Raw genomic sequence first — 20,617 nt, 5'->3', positions numbered from 1 at the left:
CCCAAGGCCTCAGAACCAAGGGAGCCAATGGTGTAAAGTCCTGGAATCAAAAGGTCCAAGAACCAAGAGCTCTGATGTCTGAGGGCTGGAGAAGGTGGATATCAGGAAGAGAGAGAGGATTTGCCTTCCCTTTACCTTTTCATCTGTTTGGGCACTCAACAAATTGGATAATGCCCACACACGTTGATTAAGAGTGGTGGATCTTTGTTTACTTAGTCTACTGAATCAAACGCTAATCTCTTTCAGAAACCCCTGCACAGACATACTCCAAAATACTGTTTTACCAGCTCTCTGGCAAGTCTTAGCCCCATCTAGTTGACACATAAAACTAAACATCACACTGACCTTTCAGAAACTAAATTATTAGCTGATAAGTTACACTGTGATGCAGTAACTCAGTGACAGTTGATTGTGAAACTTCTAATATGGTTTATAAAGGACAGTTTAGTCATGCCATATGACTAATGTATAAAATATAAGTTTCATAAGAAATATGTATCACCTGTCAAGGTAGTGTTAAATAGGTAAGGATAAAGCCATCACACTTACTGGAAAAATAACTGGAATGTCATCCCAAAGAGCATTTCCTTTCTAAGGGTGGTCATTGGTTGATAGGCTATTAGCTCTATTAGCTATAATCTTCTGATCAAAAATCTTTGCCTGTATTTTCTAGGCTTCCCAATTGATGGTTATATATAGTTTTTTATTAGGTATGTTATAGAGCCTAATCACTTAGAATGTATGTTCTAGTACTTTTCTGAATTGAAAATAAATAGCTCTTTGTATAAAATCAGGGTTCATTCATATATATCCACAATTTTGTATGAATACATTGACTTAAGAAAATAGAAAAATAACTCACCTCCTTATTCCTGATGTAGCATTCTGGAACCAAGTACTGGAAGTGCTTAATTCAGCCCCATACAGAATGCTGGAATTGATAGTAGCTGCAAGGTTGTATTTTTTGTCACGCCACTTATCAGACACGATACCCAAATTATCACAGACAAATGAGAATGAGCTGTATCTTACAAAGCTTTCCTCGGAGGAACCCTTTCTATTGTAGATAGCAGAAGTGAAAGAAGAAGTAAAATTTCATCAAGATCTTTTAGTAATTGTGGTGGTGGTATCTTGGTACTGTGGATACACTAGGGTTTACGTTTTGGAATTCTTTAGATTTTTTTTTGAAGATGAGTATTGTACTATAAGAAACCTAGATTTACTTCTTCCTTAGAAGTCAATGATAAAGTGAATTAAACATTAAAAAAAATTACAATTAAAAAAACAAAACTACAATTAAAAAAAAAAAAAGGCAGGTTTTTTTCTATACAAACGATCCCAAGTGCTTTGTGACTCAGAGATAGCCGATAAGAATGCAGAAATGTAGTTAACAATTTTTGGAAGGTAGCAAATTACATTGTTTGCCACATTCTAAATTAAAGAGAGCACTGTTTTAATTTTTTGTCCTCTGTTGAGAGAAGCACATCCGAGCCTTTAAATTTGTCTTGCTCTAAAGAAATGCAGCAAAACCTGTACTCAGAATTAGTATTTGGATATGTGAAATATCCAGAGTGCTAGTAAGAACGGTTGATTACCCGCCAGCTGCTTATTCTGAAAACAATCACTTTTACTCACACTGACAAAAACTGTATGCTCTGAAAGATACAGCTCTTTAGAGGAAAAGCAAAACAATGTTATTTTGTTTATCTTTGTACAATGCTGTTCTTTACTGTGACAAAATGTAATTGTTTGGAAATGCTAGTTTTTTGGTGAGTATTTGAAGTTAAAAAACATTGATGGCTCTGGTAAATAAATTAAGGCGTTATTAAATCGTTTAATTAGAAAAATGACTTTGTAACGTCCTGAGGCAGAGAGTTCTCAGACGACTTGAATTGGCATCCCAGTGGAAAATATGACTTAAAAAAAAAGAAAGAAAATATGACTTTTTTTTTAATTTGTAAAAATATCTGGTTATTTCAAGAACATTAAAATAATCACATAAAACAGAAATTTTCAGAATGACACAAATTTCTGTGTTTATAGCCAAATAAAGATTAGTTATCAGAAGTCTGTTCATTGTCCTGGAAGTCCTAGATATTTTCATCGTATGGTTTTAATACTAAGTCAGCAATTTCTTCAAATATTTATTTTATTTAATTTTTTTTATTATATGAAATTTATTGTCAAATTAGTTTCCATACAACACCCAGTGCTCATCCCAAAAGATGCTCCCTTCAATGCCCATCACCTACCCTCTCCTCCCTCCCACCCCCCCATCAACCCTCAGTTTGTTCTCAGTTTTTAAGAGTCTCTTATACTTTGGCTCTCTCCCACTCTAACCTCTTTTTTTTTTTTTCCTACCCCTCCCCCATGGGTTTCTGTTAAGTTTCTCAGGATCCACATAAGAGTGAAACCATATGGTATCTGTCTTTCTCTGTATGGCTTATTTCACTTACATCACACTCTTCAGTTCCATCCACGTTGCTACAAAGGGCCATATTTCATTCTTTCTCATTGCCACGTAGTACTCCATTGTGTATATAAACCACAGTTTCTTTATCCATTCATCAGTTGATGGACATTTAGGCTCTTTCCATAATTTGGCTATTGTTGAGAGTGCTGCTATAAACATTGGGGTACAAGTGCCCCTATGCATCAGTACTCCTGTATCCCTTGGGTCAATTCCTAGCAGTGCTATTGCTGGGTCATAGGGTAGTTCTATCAAATAATTATTTTAATTGAACTCTAGACAAGCTTGGTAAACAGATATGGTGCAATGCATGTACTTCTGAATTTTATTACCATTTTATGCTCTCATGATTATTTTTGAACAATGCAGCTACAAAGCCATATAGGCCAGTTTTCATGAAACTGAAAGAACTTAGTTACTCCCTCTATGTTTTGTTTTTTTGTTTTTTTTCCTGACATGGATCAAGTTGCGTTAGGGTTGTAGATGATAAGGAATACGTTGGTACTCATCTTCTGTTGGAATGTGACTTGTATAAAACTTAGGTGTCATGCAAACCCCCTTGACCTGACTCCTGCCTTTCTCTCAAGTCACATCTGTACTTTGCCTGCCCTATTACCTTACTCTTCAATAGTTCACAAGTCCGTATATGTGTTGAGCAGTCTCTCCCTTTCTGTCTGGTTTTTACCGTGTCCTTGTCTCTGCTTGTCTGTCTGGACAGCCTGACTTTATTTTAGCTCTAAGATATGAAGTAATCTGAACCCTTTCCCAATTTTCTCTAAGGTTGAATAGATCACTTCTTCTTCAATATATTACTTAATCCCATTTAATCACTGTTTCTTTTATAGATTTAATCTTTGTAAAGGGAAAAGATAATGTTTTAGGTTCTGTAGTTTTAGTGTCTAATACATTGCATGGCACTTGGTGGATGCTCAGTAAGTATTTGCTGAATGAACTAATTTAGAACACTTTAAGGGCTTATACTTTAAATGGATTAAAGAATAAACAGTATTATTGGAACCTTCTATTGGGTCCATGTTCACTTCACTTAATGTTCTTGGAAGTATTTCTAAATCTAGATACTCATTTATCCCATAAACATTTTTCTCGAGATCCCCATGTTTTCTGAAAAATTAAAAAAAAAAAATTACCACTAACATTTTTAGGTTACTTGGATGATCTTATAATAAACAGACATACCATTTTTTGGATGAAATTTTGTTATAAAATAATCCCCTAGTCTTCCTTTCTAGGTTTACCTTTCGTTACCTTTTTCAGGACTCCAGGCTGATACATTACATGGGATTCCCACAATTTCACTTAAAAGAAAAAAAATATTTTAACGTTTATTCATTTCTGAGAGACAAAGAGCGCAGGTGGGGGAGGGGCAGTGAGAGAGGGAGACAGAATCAGAAGCAGGCTCCAGGCTCCGAGCTGTCAGCACAGAGCCTGACACGGGGCTCCAACTCACAAACCGGCAGATCATGTCCTGAGCCAAAGTCGGATGCTTAACCGGCTGAGCCACCCAGGCACCCCCACAATTTCACTTTTATTTGTGTAGTACCAAGCAAGTAGATATGACCTTGAGTGGAAATTAAACAAAATTATCTCAAAGTTGCTTCATATTATTATTTAATTTTTTCCTACTCTTTTCTATTTTCCTACAAAGTCACTTATAGCATTTGTTATTAATGTACTTCAGAATCATGTTTAACATACTCTACAAAAGGAATGTTTTCAAGGATATTTGGGGTATGGAAACATTTTTACCTATATATGGTTCAAACAGCTTTGTGTGTTCATTAAATTATTCATTTGTTTCCTCTACACTTTAATTGATAAAAATATCTGCATTTTAATAATTAGTTTCCTTTATATACATTTATATTTCCTTTATAACATTTACACAATATTAAAACAATAAAATATTCTTCTTTTACTAGGGAAGTAATATTCAGTGAAAGAAAACTGAAAAATAGCAAATTACATTTACTTTACCCTAACCTAATGAAACATGTAATGCCCATTACTTTATTTACAAATCTCTTCCCCACACATTCTTTTGCTTCAAAGTCAAGATAATCAGATTATTCAGACACACAAGTCTGTCTAGATAGGGAGGAAAGCTGGTATCTAGAGGAAGAGAGCAAGATGGATTATATCCATGAACTCTTAATGAGAGTGAAACATCATCAGAGCCCTAGTACCGCCTTCTGTGGAGTAGCTTTTCCCAACATGACGGTGTAGTGATCCTAAAATAACGTGTGGGAAAAAATGGGGTTGGAATGGGATTTGATCTTGGCGGGATTGCTTGCTACGGTTCTGGATCTTATTTCAACTGTTGATCGTTCCCTGTTGTAACATCTCTAGGCATTTTTATTCTATAGGTAGAGTTAAGTTTTTACATTCTCATCTGGAGCCACTTGCGCTGCTCCATTCTCATCTGCATTGCTTTGATCATTTGAGAAGGAGATTCTGCTTCTTAATTTCTTCTTACTTCTTTAGATGAAAAAGGAAGGTCATGGTCGAGTTTTGAGAACTATCTCTATTCTCTGTGTCTCCCATTAATTTCTTTACCTCATCTCTTTCCCTTTTAGAGAAAAGAATTTTTTCTCCTGTGTTAGACATCTAAGTTGAGAGAAAGAGTAGTTTGTACCAGGCTGATGGTTGAGTTATTGTTGCTTTGTGTTGACAATTCTAAAAGAAAAGAAAACGAGTTTTCCAGAGAATTTTTTCAGTTGGCACTTGGAAGGAGAGTTAGACTACGTTTTCTGCATTTTCTACATTTTCCTTAGAGGTCTCATGGAGGTTGGATCATAAAGTGAAGCTCGAATTGTTTCAGATTACGCTAGAATTGCCAACACCCTGGGTCTAGCCAGCATGGTCAGAAGAGGCCAGGTTCCAGAACCACCGAGGATGTGTGTTAGAAATTGTTTTCTTTTTTTGTTTTGACTTTTTACCTTTTTGTGTTCTGAAACTAGCATACACAGAAAAAGAATTCATAACGTATGTATGCATACATAGTGTGCTATGATAACGAATATCTGAGTACTCCCTACTCAAGTTTGAGAGAGAAATGTTACTTACTGATGCTAATTAGTCAAACTTCATTAAAGGCTCCATGGTAAATTTTTTGTTTTTTAGGTTTTATTTCATCTCCCGATCATATTAAACTCATATTGATATCTGATCTTCATGAGGGAGCTTCCTGTTTGGAATATTTTTTATAGTAATTTCAAATGTTTTAATAAAGTGATGTTAAGTGTACCACAAAGTGATTGCTTGTTAAAGCTGCTCATTTTCTGTCTTGTATTTGAAAAAGCTTGTGATGAAAACAGTTCTTTGCTAAGGCCAGACCAAACCCCCAAAGTACTGTGTGTTTCTTTTTTCTTTACTGTAGATTCTTTTTTTTTTTTCTTCTATATATTATTATTTCTCCCTAGCTTGATTCTAGCCTAAAGAAACCCTGGATACTTTCTCACTTCAGCTTCTTGGGAGGAGAGCCTGTGTTTTATTCAGTTCTGTGTACTGAGCTTTTTGTTACAATACCTGGAACACCAAAATGAGCAAGCAGTAAAGGAAGGGCATATACTCAGAGGTCTGCCACTGGGTGGCGCTAAGCACCAAGATGCTCACTGTAAAACTGTTCCCTCAGTTACATTTCAATTGTAGTACAAGTCTGTCACTACTTGGGAATTCCTAGTTGGCTGATAGCAAGTTCAGAGAGTTGTTTTTTTTATAAAACAAAAAGTTCTTTCAACAAGCTTTATTTACAGTGGTGGGTGGGTTGAATGGGAGCTTCTCGTTAGGATGAGAAATAATTAAGATTTGATTAGAATATGAATCCCAGCAGTATCCAAAAAATATGAATTATGATCAGATTTTTCATTTTAACATGCATTTTAATATGCATATGTAACTAGAGAATAGTTATCCATAAACTTATGGGATACCTCTATTAAATTGCACTTCTACAAACTTATTAGGCAACTTTTAAATGATGTAGTTAATTTTAACTGGTAAAGTTTGTTACAAAGTAACATCTTTAATTTTTAATTTTATTTTTATTATATTTTTAAAATATTCACTTATTTTGAGAGAGAGCACATGCCCATGAGTGGGGTAGAGGCAGAGAGAGAGACTCCCAAGCAGGCTCCACACTGCTACTGCAGAGCCCCATGTGGGGCTCAAACCCATGGACCTCGAGATCACAACTTGAGCTGAAATCAAGAGTTGGACGCTCAACCAACTAAGCCACCCAGGCACCCCTAAAAGTTTTTTTTTTAATTTTATTTATTTATTTTGAGAGAGAGTGAGAGAGAGCAGGGGAGGGGCAGAGAGAGAGGGAAGGAGAGAGGATCCCAAGTAGGCTTCCACTGACAGTGCAGAGCCCAGTGCAGGGCTCGATCTCACCGATTGTGAGATCATGACCTGAGCCCAAATCAAGAGTTGGATGCTTAACTGACTGAGCCACCCAGGCACCTCCCTAGAAGTTTTTTTTTGAAAAAGCATCTTTAAATTAGTAGCAACATTAGAAATAGCTGCACATAATGGTTTATTTTGGGTTTTCTTAATGTCTCTAAGAAAAAAAGGATTCTTTTTAGTTTTAATTTATTGTACTAATCATTTCCCAGATACAATATTAAAACTTCATTGGAAGCAGTACAATTTAGAGACCTATGAACTAATGACTTTCATTTGGTGATGGTGTGTTGCAGAATAATATTGTAATGAAAAGCACAAATTTCTTTTCTGTTGCAGATATTGTACAGAACATGAAGAACTCATTATAATAAGTAGGTTTCAAACTTTTTTTTTGAGAGAGGGAGTACATGCATATGAAGGGAGTTGGGGAGGGGCAGAGGGAGAGGGTGAGAGAATCTTAAGCATGTATCACACTCAGCACAGAGCCCCTATGCAGATGGGGCCTGGATCTCAGGACCATGAGATCATGACCTGAGCTGAAATCAGGAGTCTATCATTTAACCAACTGGGCCACCCAGGCACCCCAGTTTCAAACTTTTTTGACTATAAGAAATTACAGCCAAATCCACAATAAGAAATTTATTTTTGCTTATGCCCTGATACATAAACAACACATATCCTATAGTAAAGTTTGATGAAATAGTATTCACCTATACTGCCTATAATACTCTGGTATATGAAATTTCTTTTTATTAAAAAAAAAAGTTCACCTAAGTCTGCTAAATTATTTTACTACCCACAATTTTTACTCCCCTCAATATTGAAAAATTGCTTTTGCATGTACCAAAACAAAGATTGACTTTAAAATGCTGCCAGTGGGGCTAAAATTAACAACTCAGGACACAACAGATGTTGGCAAGGATGTGGACAAAGAGGAACCCTCTTGCACTGTTGGTGGGAATGCAAACTGGTACAGCCACTCTGAAAAACAGTGTGGAGGTTCCTCAAAATTAAAAATAGAATTACCCTAGGGGTGCCTGGGTGGCTGTCGGTTAAGTGTCCAATTTCAGCTCGGGTCGTGATCTCACGGTTCACGGGTTCAAGCCCCACATCAGGCTCTGTGCTGACAGCTCAGAGTCTGGAGCCTGCTTCGGATTCTGTGTTTCCCTCTCTTTCTGTCCCTTCCCCGCTCGCACTGCCTGCCTCTCTCTCTCTCTCTCTCTCTCTCTCTCTCTCTCTCTCTCTCCTTCTCTCCCTCTCTCTCTCTCTCTCTCCCTCTCAAAAATAAATAAACATTTAAGAAAAAAAATAGAATTACCCTACGACCCAACAATAGCACTGTTAGGAATTTATCCAGAGGATACAGGAGTGCTGATTCATAGGGGCACAGGTACCCCAACGTTTATAGCAGTGCTAATAACAGCCAAATTATGGAAAGAGACCAAATGTCCATCGAATGACGAATGCATAAAGAAGATGTGGTGTGTACACACACACACACGCTGGAATACTATTAAGCAATGAAAAAAGAATGAAATCCTACCATTTGCAGCAACATGGATAGAACTGGAGGGTATTACGCTAAGTGAAATAAGTCAGTCAGAGAAAGACTGATACATGTTTTCACTCACATATGGAATTTGAGAAACTTAACAGAAGACCATGGGGGAAGGGAAGGAGAAAAAAATAGTTACAGAGAGGGATGCAAAAACATAAGAGATTCTTAAATACAGAAAACAACCGGAAGGTTGATGGGGAGTGGAAGGCAAGGGAAAATGGGAGATGGGCATTGAGGAGGGCGCTTATTGGGATCAGCACTGGGTGTTGTATGTAAGTGATGAATTACCGGAATCTACTCCTGAATCAAAGAGCCCACTGTATACACTGTAGTTAGCTAACTTGACAATAAATTATGTTAAAGAGGCACCGGCGTGGCTCAGTCAGTTAAGTGTCCGACTTCAGCTCAGGTCATGATCTCACAGTTCAAGGGGTTCAAGCCCCGCGTCGGGCTCTGTGCTATCAGCAGAGCCTGGAGCCTGCTTCAGTTTCTGTGTCTCCCTCTCTCTCTGCGCCTCCCCTGTTCATGCTCTGTGTCTCTCTGTCTCTCAAAAATAGGTAAATGTTAAAAAAAAATTAAAAAATAAAGTAAATTATGTTAAAAAATTTAAAAAAACATTAAAAATTTTGTTTAAAATAAAATGCTGCTACTGGAATGTAACATAAAATCTTTAATTTTTAAAGTTCCCAAGGATTCTAGCTTCTGTTTTCTGCTATTCTTGAAACAAGTATGGCTTTGCATGCGGACACAGATTTTACCAGCCCTACCAAAAATATTTTCTAACGAAACAAATAAATTCAACTTATCTCCAAGCCTAAACATTTACCATTTGTCAAAAGGTCAACACTCTTAAAATATAACCTGAAATAAGAGAGGAAGCGTGCCTTTGCATCACCATAATAAATGTCACAACGTTTCAGCATTAAAACCACATGCTTTTCTTGACAATTTTTCTTGGAACTTGTATGTACTTGATTTTTTTTTTTTTTTTTTTTAAAGAATTGGATACTTATCAGGGTTACCTTTTTGTTTCTGTACCACCGAAAAGAATTAAGGGTGGGGAAAGGCTGGAATGACTACTAGTAGCCTACTACTAATGACTAGAGAGAGAGAGGAAGTGACATATGACACTTAACATTAAGGAGAAAAACCAGCTGGGGTTTGAGAAAGCATATTTCATAATGATCCCCAGGTCACTGGAAAAGGTCAAATCATATCGGGTACCTTTTACTGAGAAAGTTGGGAAAATGCAAAATATTTTAGGAACATTTTTATCCATGATGACTGAAGTAAAATTTTTGGCATATATTTCCAGGGGAACTAAGTTTAAGTACAGAGATAAGGAACTTTTATTTTTGTGGCGTATGTCTTGCTGGGTAGGGCTGGATAGACCTTTACCTTGGTTGTGATTTAGTTTGATTAAACAAATGTTTATGTGAGAGGGCTTCTTCTAGGCTTGAAATATATACAAATAAGGTAGTTCCTTTCCTTAAGGAACATACAATCTTACATTCAAAATACCCTAAATGTCAGTTTATTTTATCAGATCTCTGTTTTTCTAGATGATACCAGGTTTAGTTTTCTGATAATTAAAGTTTTTACCAAGAAGTTCTTTATCAGGATGGGGAAGTTCTTCTATGTCAATTTTTTAAAAATTCAGTGGTATCATTTATATGAACAATATCATGAAAAGATGAGATCATTACTTTTTCAAGGCCTGCCCCCATGCTGGCACTGAAGTGTTTACAAAAAAATCAGGAGACTTAATTCCAGCTATCATATATTAAGCATAATGGCTACAGTAGGAATTGGTGTTTCATAGATTCTAGCATTATCTCCACATTTCTGATAGGGGAGCTGAACATCGTACCAGCAGTGAAGAAATCCTACCTGAACTAGTGCCCGTGGGGCCTGCTGAATTCTACTCGCTGCAAATCAGGGAACTAGGAATTCACTTCCAGGAAACTTCTATATGTGAGAGCATGAGATAAGGTTAGCTAGCATGTGTGTGGCCAAGAAACTTATTTCTTATTACCAATAACAGAAGCCAAATTTAGCTCCTTTACGTTTGTCTCCATTTATTGTACTTAAAAAGATATGTCCTTTAATTCATATGTCCTAACCTGATCATCCTCCCTGTAGTGAAACTGAATGAAGTGTGGTGATGCTTCCAGTGGAATTTGTGCACACCTGCTCTTTACTTTAAGGTCCACAGCTTTGATAGGCAGTGCACCAATAGCTAGAATTCGTGGTGCAACAACTTATATCCTTCCTAGTGAACCACAGTCACTAAATTATTGAACTTCGATACCTAGTAGTCATTAAGGACCCCATCTTTGGAGGGTGGCCTCTTTTACCATGCAACTTTGGACTTAACCTGCTCTCCCAAGAGCAGCAGTGGTAAGGACCCCACCTCCAAACTCTCTAGCAAGTACTACCTAGCTGTGGCACTTGCTGAATGAACTTCCGCTGAGTATATGTAATTTTATCATCTCGTAGTCTAAGCTGTATTCAGTAGCCAGATCATCTCCTGGAACTTTATTTAGTAGGCTCTCATGATAGTACTGAGAGCATATGAGTAAATACAAAGGGTCTGACCACCGTTTAAATTCCCTAAACAGTTTAAAACAAACTGATATACTTTGGAACTGGCTGAGGAACAGGTCAGTAGCCTCTACTCTACTTCAGGAGAAAGTAAAAAACAAGTAGAGGAAAAAAATGTCTGAATGAGACTAGTGAAGATTTTTATTCTGCCCTAAGATGGGTTGCAAATCAAAATTTAAAGTATGAAATAATAGAGATGAAGGGAGAAGCATAAAATCTCGGAGGCCTCCAAAGATCATCTAATAAAGTCTTTATGAAAAGAAGATAATAGCAACTTTTAATTCTTAGATACTTTCTGCAAATGAGGAGAGCTGAGGAAATAAATTGTTAGCCTTGAAACAAAGCAGGAACTCTTACTATAGCCAAGGTGGTGAGGTGGAGACACATGTTCTTGTTAGTCATTGATGGATGTCTATCTGCACTCTCTTTGTCTAGTAGTATTATCTTGAACTCCCTGAGTACCTATCAAAGGCCTAATTGAGATAAGAGCTTTTTATGGAATTTGTCATTTTTGCAGTCTTAACTGAATGGTCTAAAATCCACCCCTGCATCAGGGCAGATCTTTAGAAAGCTGAGGACACGGACCAAATAAAATTGGTTCCCCCCCAAATTGTTTGACTCAGATGAACTTGGCATGATACCATCATCTTTTATTAAGAAATACCATAAGAAGCAGCCCTACTTTACTGTGTTTATCCTAATGTAGCCAACACTTTAAAAGTGATTTGTCCTACTAGAAGGGTCCGAAGATAGAGATATTTACAACTTATTTTTATCTTGCTTTAGTATGTATGTTTGCACTAGAATTCTTTCACTTGCTCTCATCACTAGAGTAATCATCAAAATGAATTCTAAACAGTTAATCAAGTAGCAGATGCCTTCAGGAAAGCCAGACCCTATCATTCACTCATTCATTCATTCATTCATTCATGCATTCATCAGTTTTTTTCTGAGCACTTTTCACATGTGTATTTGCCACCAGTGTGCCTTCTTGGTAGAGAGTCTCTTTAGTCTTTTGCTGTCATTACTAGAATAATCATCAAAATGAATTCTAAAAAGTTAATCAAGTTTTTTGTTTTTATCAGATATGCATAGTACAAACATTTTCTTCTAGCCTATGGCTTTTTTCCTGACATGCCTTTTGAAGAGAAGAAATTCTTAATATTGATGAAACCTAATTATCTTTTTATGAATGTACTTTTGGTGTTATATATAAAAAAAAAAATTGCCTTCCTAAGGTCACAAAGGTTTCCCCTTATATTGTCTTCTAGGAATTTTGTAGTTTTAATGTTTTAAATTTAGGTCTAAGTGGTTCATTTTTAGTTGTCATTTGAATTTGGTACAAGGGATACGTCAAAATTATTTTTTATTTCATTTTTTTGCATATGGATATTTAATTGTTCCAGCACCATTTGTTGAAGATTATCCTTTTTCTTCCATTTTCTTTAACTGAAGTGTAGTTAACACATAATGTTACATTAGTTTCAGGTGTACAACATGGTGATTTAACAACTCTATGTGTTACACTATACTCACCACAAGCATAGCTACCGTCTGTCACCATACAACGGTATTACAATACCATCGACTGTATTCCCTATGCTCTACTTTTCATCCCTGTGACTTTTTTTTTTCCCGTAACTGGAAGCTGGTACCTGCCACTCCCCTTCACCCCTTTTTGCCCTCATCCTCTTCCCCTCTGGCAACCCCAGTTTCCTGTTTGTACTTGCGCCGTTTCTGCTTTGTTTTGGTTTTTAGATTTCACACATAAATGAAATCTTTTGGTATTTGCCTTTGTCTGACTTATTTCCCTTAGCATAATACCTCTAGGTCCATCCATATTGTCCCGCAGATGGCAAGATCTCATTCTTTTTTATGACTGAGTAATCCTACATTGTGTGTGTGTGTGTATGCGTGTGTGTGTGTGCACGCGCGCACATCCACCACATTTTCTTTATCCATTCTTCTATCAGTGGACGCTTAAGTTGCTTCTGTGTCTTGGGTATTGTAAATAATGCAGCAGTAAACATGGGGGTGCATATATCTTTTTGAATTAGTGTTTTTGTTTTGTTTAGGTAAATACCGGTAGTAGAATTACTGGGTTATGGGGTATTTCTATTTTTAATTTTTGAGGAACCTCTATACTGCTTTCCACAGTGGCTGCACTAATTTATATTCCCACCAGCGGTAACCTGGGGTTCCTTTTTCTCCACATCCTCATCAACAGATATTTTGGTGTTGAGTTGTATACTTTGTATATTTTGGATATTAACCTCTTACCAGATAAATCATTTCCAAATATCTTCTCCCACTCAGTAGGTTGCCTTTTTGTTTTGTTAATGATTTGTTTTACTCTGCAAAAGCTTTTTATTTTGGTGTAGTCCCAGTAGTTTATTTTTGCTTTTTTGTTTCCCTTGTCTGAGGAGACATATCTAGGAAAATGTCACTAAGGCCAATGTCAGAGATGACTGCCTCTGTTTGTTTCTAGGAGTTCTGTGGTTTCAGGTCTCACATTTAGATTTTTAATCCATTTTGAGTTTATTTTTGTGGATGGTATAAGAAGTAGTCCATATTCATTCTTTTGCATGTAGTTGACCATTTTCCCAACACCATTTGTTAAAGAGACCATCTTTTTCCCATTGTATATTCTTGCCTCCTTTGTTGTAGATTAATTGGCCGTCTAAGTGTGGGGTTTATTTCTGGGCTTTCTATTTTTTTCCATTGATCTATGTGTCTATTTTTGTGCCGGTACCATACTGTTTTGATATTTATTGAGGGTTTTTATCATGAAAGTGTGTTGATTTTGTCAAATGCACAGTGTTAGCTGCATTGCATAAGTTTTGATATGTTTTGTTTTCATCATCTCAAAGTATTTTACAATTTCCCTGGTGATTTCTTTTTTGACTCATGGGTTATTCAGGCTGTGTTGTCTAATTTTGACATATCTGTGAATTTCTCAAATTTCCGTCTAATATTGATTTCTAACTTCATTGTGTTTGGAGAACTTTGTATGATTTTAGTACTTTTAAAGTTATGGAAGATTATTTAATGGCCTAACATCGGGTCTACCCTGGAGAATATGCACTTGAGAAGAATGTTTATTGTTGACTAGAATGTTTTATAGAGGTCTGTAAGGTGTAGCTGGTTTATAGTTTTGTTCAAGTCTTCCATTTCTTTGTTATCTTCTGACTAGTTCTTCTATCCATTAGAAGATAGTGTGTTTCTCCCTTCACTTTTCTCTGTTTCTGCTTCGTATATTTTGGAACTCTATTTAAGTGTATATACTTTTATAGTGCCTGTATCTTCCTGATGGAAAACATTATAAAATGTCTTTGTCTTAATAAGAATTTTTATCTTTAAGTTTTGTACTGTTTGCAAGATACATCTTTTTTTTTTCCTTTCATTTTCAACCTATATGTGTCCTTGAATTGTTTAAAGTTTGATTCTCTTATAGAAAGCACATAGATGGAACATGTTTTTTAATCCATTCTGTCATTCTCTGGTGTTTTATTGGAATATTCAGTCTGTTTACCTTTAATGTAACTACTTATAAAATAGGCTTTACCTCTGCCACATAATTTGTTTTCTCTCACTCATGTCTTTTTTATTTTTTCAATACCTGCCTTCTTTTGTGTTAAATGGGATTTTCTAGCATGCCTTATTAAGTTCCTTATTGTTTCTTCTATATATGTTTAAATTATTTTCATAGTGATTGTCCTGGTATTGCAGTTAACATTTTAAATTAAAACAATGTAGTTCAGATTAATACTAAGTCAGTTTAAATAGTATATAAAAATTTTGGTTCAATATACCTTTATTCCCTACCTCCTCTATCATGCTATTGTACTATTATTGTCATATAAATTGTATCTTTATATAAGTCCATTAAGACATTATTTTTTTAGCAGCTGTCTTCTAAAACAAATAGGAGAAGAAAAGAGTTACAAATAAAAATGTCTTTATACTGCTTTCATATTACCTACATAGTTACATTTACTGATGCTGTTTATTTTGTGTAGATTCAAATTATTTTTTTAATTAAAAAAATTTTTTTTTAATATTTATTTATTTTTGAGAGAGAGAGAGAGAGCATGCGAGCAGGGGAGGGACAGAGAGAGAGGGAGACACAGAATCCAAGCAGGCTCTAGGCTCTGAGCTGTCAGCACAGAGCCTGATGCGGGGCTCAAACTCACAAGCTGTGAGATCATGACCTGAGCCAAAGTCAGATGCTTAACCGACTGAGCCACCCAGGTGCCCCTGTAGATTCAAATTATTGACTACTCTTCATTCATCTCAGCCTGAAGGAGTTTTAAAAATATTTCTTGTAGGTCTACTGACACAAATTCTCTCAGTTTTTGTTGATCTGGAAATATCTTAATTTCATCTTTATTTTTGAAGGAAGAGTTTAAGCTGGATATAGAATTCTAAACTCAGTTGTTTCCTCTTGTAGCCTTTTATTAATTCATCAGGTTGATTATATCAATTTGCAAATTAAGAGCACCTTCCTTTGTGATCTTTGTAATCACTTTTCTTCTCTCTTCCCCACCCCCACTGCCCTGTGCCCTCCATCTTCCTTATTTCATTGGCCAGACTTTCAGTACAATGCTGAATAGATGTGGTGTGAGTGAATATCTTTCCCTTGTTGCTGTTACTCAGAAGACATTTAGTGTTTCACCAGAAAATATGATGTTAATTATGTTTTTTGTAGACAACACTATTAATGTAGAAATGTTTTAAAGTATCTATTTAAAATGTGAACTCAAGTTCATTCTTGGGCAGGAAAGTAGATTGAGAGCCAAAGGAAAATAAAAGATGCTTTAAAGTCACTGAAGGTATCATATGATTAAATGGGAGTTCAAGAAAATTTAGGCGTTCTCTTCCTAGTAGTCAAGCGCTTACAATGCATCTCGAGATAGATATATTTTTTATATTTATACCGAAGCCAGGGGAGTAGAGTTTTCCCTATATTTATTACATATTTTAAAATTTCTATTATCACTTTGCTTGTTTTAGTAAATAAAATTGTAACATCCTGGAAATTTCCCTCTAAATCGTATTTTTATTCTGAATGAATTACTCACTCTGACATATTTCAGTACATTCTTTCAGCTTCCTAGTTAAAATAAATCACCTTTTTACATTTAGAATAAAATGTTGAAATAATCAACTAAACTTAAGGTTGTATTATCATAAAAATTAGAGAATATATTTAAAATTGACTACCATTTTGAATCAAATATCTTTTGTCCATCACTTGAAGGCAGATGTTCTCAGAAACACTGGGCAGCTACAATGAGATAAGTGTATGGTATTCATGGAATATTACCTGTCTTTCTGAAGTAATCTTGGTTTTGAGCTCACCTTTTCCCTGTTGTTCAAGTGTTACAAATTATTCTTCATGCAAAAAGAATACTATAGTTCAGATAAAGACTTGAGTCTTTTATTTGAAATGCATTTCAGATTAAAAAAAATACTGTTGTTACAAGTGTCTCTTATTTTACATGACCATCTGGACTGCTATCTGATACAATAATTGAGTTCTTTTCAAGGTCCTTTCCCATGAAGGAAAGTCAGCTCTGTTGAATTTTTACAATTCTTGCAGGTATATAGCTTAGAGATATACACAGGTCTGCTTCTTTGTAGTGTCTCCTCTAAGAGGAAAAACAAAGTACACTTAGTTCACGTATAGATGTTAAAGGGGTTTGAAGACCGTAGGAAATGTAAAACTGTGAATGGGTTACATTTTATTACAAGTTTATTTATTTATTTATTAATTTTTTAATTTTACTGTTTTAATTTACATCCAAATTAGTTAGCATATAGTGCAACAATGATTTCAGGAGTAGATTCCCTAATGCCCGCTACCCATTTAGCCCATCCCCCCTCCCACAACCTCTCCAGTAACCCTCTGTTTTTTTCTCCATATTTAAGAGTCTCATGTTTTTTCCCCCTTCCTGTTTTTATATTATTTTTGCTTCCCTTCCCTTATGTTCATCTGTTTTATCTCATATGAATGAAGTCATATGATATTTGTCTTTCTCTGACTGACTAATTTCACTTAGCATAATACCCTCCAGTTCCATCCACGTAGTTCCAAATGCCAAGATTTCATTCTTTTTGATTGCCAAGTAATACTCCATTGTATATATGTACCACATGTTCTTTATCCATTTATCCATTCATGGACATTTGGGCTCTTCCTATACTTTGGCTATTGTTGATAGTGCTGCTATAAACATTGGGGTGCACGTGTCCCTTCGAAACAGCATACCTGTATCCCTTGGATGAATACCCAGTAGTGAAATTTCTGGGTCATAGGATAGTTCTATTTTTAATTTTTTGAGGAACCTCCATACTGTTTTCCAGAGTGGCTGCACCAGCTTGCATTCCCACTAGCAGGGCAAAAGAGATCCTCTTTCTCTGCATCCTAGCCAACATCTGTTGTTGCCTGAATTGTTAATGTTAGCCATTCTGACAGGTGTGAGGTGGTATCTCATTGTGGTTTTGATTTGTATTTCCCTGATGATGAGTGATGTGGAGCATTTTTTCATGTGTCGGTTGGCCATCTGGATGTCTTCTTGGGAGAAGTGTCTTTTCATGTCTTTTGCCCATTTCTTCACTGGATTATTTGTTTTTTGGGTGTTGAGTTTGGTAAGTTCTTTATAGATTTTGTATGCTAACCCTTTATCTGATATGTCATTTGCAAATATCTTCTCCCATTCTGCTGGTTGCCTTTTAGTTTTGCTGATTGTTTCCTTCGCTGTGCAGAAGCTTTTTATTTTGATGAGGTCCCAGTAGTTCATTTTTGCTTTTGGTTCCCTTGCCTCTGGAGACGTGTTGAGTAAGAAGTTGCTGTGGCCAAGACCAAAGAAGTTTTTGCCTGATTTCTCCTTGAGGATTTTGGTGGCTTCCTGTCTTACATTTAGGTCTTTCGTCCATTTTGAGTTTATTTTTGTGTACAGTTAAGAAAGTGGTCCAGGTTCATTCTTCTGCATATCGCTGTCCAGTTTTCCCATCACCACTTGCTGAAGAGACTGTCTTTATTCCATTGGATAGTCCTTCCTACTTTGTCAAAGATTAGTTGGCCATAGGTTTGTGGGTCCATTTCTGGGTTCTCTAATCTGTTCCATTGATCTGAGTGTCTGTTATTACGTCAATACCATACTGTCTTGATGATTACAGCTTGAAGTCCGGGATTGTGATGCCTCCTGCTTTGGTTTTCTTTTTCAAGATTGCTCTGGCTATTCGGGGTCTTATCTGGTTCCATGCAAATTTTAGGCTTATTTGTTCTAGCTTTGTGAAGAATGCTGGTGTTATTTTGATAGGGTAATTATTTATTTTTAACACCAGGTGGGTAGATTTATTTCAAATATTTGTTGAATGAATGAGTGAATTAATGTTGAAAATCTTTAAATTTTTATCTCGTCTTAATCTGTTTTATCTAAACATATAATATCTAATATAAATTCTATATATAGAAACCTTGCTACCTCTCAGATTTAGTGTGCTCAGAGTCATTCCTTTCTTTGTCCTTATGAAAACAACCTGCACTTATCAGCTTTCCTATTTTTGGTTAAGTGTGTCCCCCAAGTTTCCTAGGTTCAAAAATTAGTTTATGAAGAGGAATAAAAGATAGCATTCATTCATATCATTGCCATCATTCTATTTTCTTTCATATCATTTCCATCATTCTATTATTCTGCCTTGTCACAGCAGCCCTGAGTCTTCAGTTTTTCCTTTCCGGATCAATCTCAGTATACCAAATTGTTCTAAAATACTGCCTTAGCCATGTCAACCCCTTATTCACTTGCCTTATGTAAACGCTTGACAGAGTAGACCCCTTATCTGTTTTTCTGAATGGTCTTTAAGGTACTACACAATCTGTCCCCTTTTTTTCTCTCTTCTCACCTCTGAGTCTCCTAGAGCAACAGTAAAAATCAATAGTAATGACAATAATCATAGCTAGCACTTACTTAATATGTGCCAGGTGCTGTTTAAGCACTATTTTAAGTGCTTGGTTGTCTAAGTTTGTACAGCTCGCATATGACAGAGTTAGAATTTGAAGCCTGGTAATCTCGTTCCAAGAGTTTATAATTTTAATTCCTCTGCTGCTCTTCCTTTCAGTGACATTCTTCTTTGTTTAGTAATGTCAACTCTGTGTTTTATTTTGTTTTGTTTTTAATAGGCTTTGCTAGATGCTGACTTCTGTTATTTTTCTTTTCTTTCATATGAGAAATTTCCCCCAACTCTTTTCTACTGTTAGCTCAAATCTTCTCTCTTTATTAAAGTGTCATACAGTCCCATAAAATCTGCCATAGGTGTTTCAGCCTACACCTTTTTCCCCCTCTATGTTTCCACAAACTCTATTACAATATTTTAGCACTTTTTTATTTGGCCCACACGATTTTACAATCATGGTGTCTGAGTCTTGATGCTTTCTTAGTTTACTTCCTCTTCCCAGACATTTGTAAAATGTTAAGTGAGATTAATTGTTCTGTTTCTCCTCCCGAATCATTGGAAATCCCATGCTTCTCTGTGTAATCAGAAAAAAGTATATTCACATCTCAGCTCTGCCTAAATTTGATCTTAGGGCAGTTTCATTTACCTATTTCTCCTCATTTCCAAAATACTATGTAGAGTTGTGTTAGGTATTAGAGATAGTATATATAAAGCACTAGCATATAGAGGTTTCCTTTATTGATTATAGCTTTTGGTCTGCAGCCTGTTATGTGTATTCCATCAACAGTTTCCCCCAACTTCTCAAGCCTTTGTGTCCCATAAAAGATCTCTACCTATGATCTTGACAGCTCAATCAATTCTTCTTACAAGGCTTATTTTATTAGTGTCAGTATTACAAATTTGTCCAGTCTGGAAATAAGATGGACTGTTGTGTCATTTCCAGGGTTCCTCTTATTTATTTATTTTGAGAGTGGGGTTGGGGGGCAGAGAGGGAGAGAGAGAGAATCCCTAGCAGGTTCCACGCTGTCAGTGCAGAGCCTGACATGCAGCTCACTCTCATGAGCTGTGAGACCGTAACCTGAACTGAAATCAAAAGATGGACGCTTAACCAACCGAGCCACCCAGGTGCCCCTCCAGGGTTCCTTTTTTAGAACCTGTCTTATTGAAGGCTCTTCCATTGGCAGTCTGCTATCTTCTGACATACTGGCTACTTATAATAACAAGTCAGCAGTCCCATATTTCTTCAAAACTCTTGGGTAGGTGCCACCTGGCCATCATAATTTAGTTGCAGCTAGTTTGTTGATTGGATGTAAAATATTTACAGTATTCACCACAATTTCAGCTTAACAGCTCTGATCAATCAGTCTTCTTAAAAAGGCAGATTGGCAATACAATTCAGAAGGCTTTTGACTGAAATTCTCAGTTTTGATGTCTCTTGGAATTTAGGTTTGTTCACCGTGCATGCTTTTTATTCATGAATCTTTGAGTCCTTTGCCTCCATCTGACACCATGTGTTTGAGGTTGCATTTTATGAATGTGAAACTTTGCACATGTTTACTAAATGATTTAGGTTTTATTTTTTGCCTTGTGTTCTTAAAAATACC

General features: G+C 36.1%; 1 protein-coding gene across 6 annotated transcripts in view; it reads left to right on the top strand.

Moving 5' to 3' along the window:
* Positions 1-20,617, top strand: part of RNF13 (ring finger protein 13) — a 163,056-nt gene that overhangs the window by 71,974 nt on the left and 70,465 nt on the right. The window lies entirely within an intron of this gene.

The sequence above is a fragment of the Panthera onca genome, chromosome C2, assembly GCF_046562875.1.
Source record: "Panthera onca isolate mPanOnc1 chromosome C2, mPanOnc1 haplotype 2, whole genome shotgun sequence".
Taxonomy (NCBI): Eukaryota; Metazoa; Chordata; class Mammalia; order Carnivora; family Felidae; genus Panthera; species Panthera onca.
The sequence above is the reverse complement of the archived record's forward strand: the minus strand, read 5'-3'. Positions and strand labels throughout refer to the sequence as shown.